The following is a 307-nucleotide window of genomic DNA, read 5'->3' as shown; positions in this document are numbered from 1 at the left end:
TTGGGGACGTGAAGCGCCATGACTAGACTGCAGATAGCCGTTCACGCGCTCGCTCTCAAGAACCCAAAGGCAGCAAGGGGAGCGCACAGCCTCCTGGGAAGGCAGCGCGCTGCGGCCTTACGCTCCTCCTTAGGCCCGCCCCTTCCCCAGCCGCCGACTTGAAGCATCGCGAGATTCAGCCGTTTCCGCAGTCAGAACGGAATTGACGATCCTCGATCAGGTCGATCGATCGGACCGATCGCAGAGCGCGTCTTTGGTCTTCGAGTCCACGCACGCGCAGGCGACCCAGGTCGTTGTGGCTGGCTGC

Source organism: Pteropus vampyrus, unplaced genomic scaffold (genome assembly GCF_000151845.1).
Source record: "Pteropus vampyrus isolate Shadow unplaced genomic scaffold, Pvam_2.0 Scaffold38, whole genome shotgun sequence".
NCBI lineage: Eukaryota > Metazoa > Chordata > Mammalia > Chiroptera > Pteropodidae > Pteropus > Pteropus vampyrus.
Note: the sequence above shows the minus strand (reverse complement) of the source record.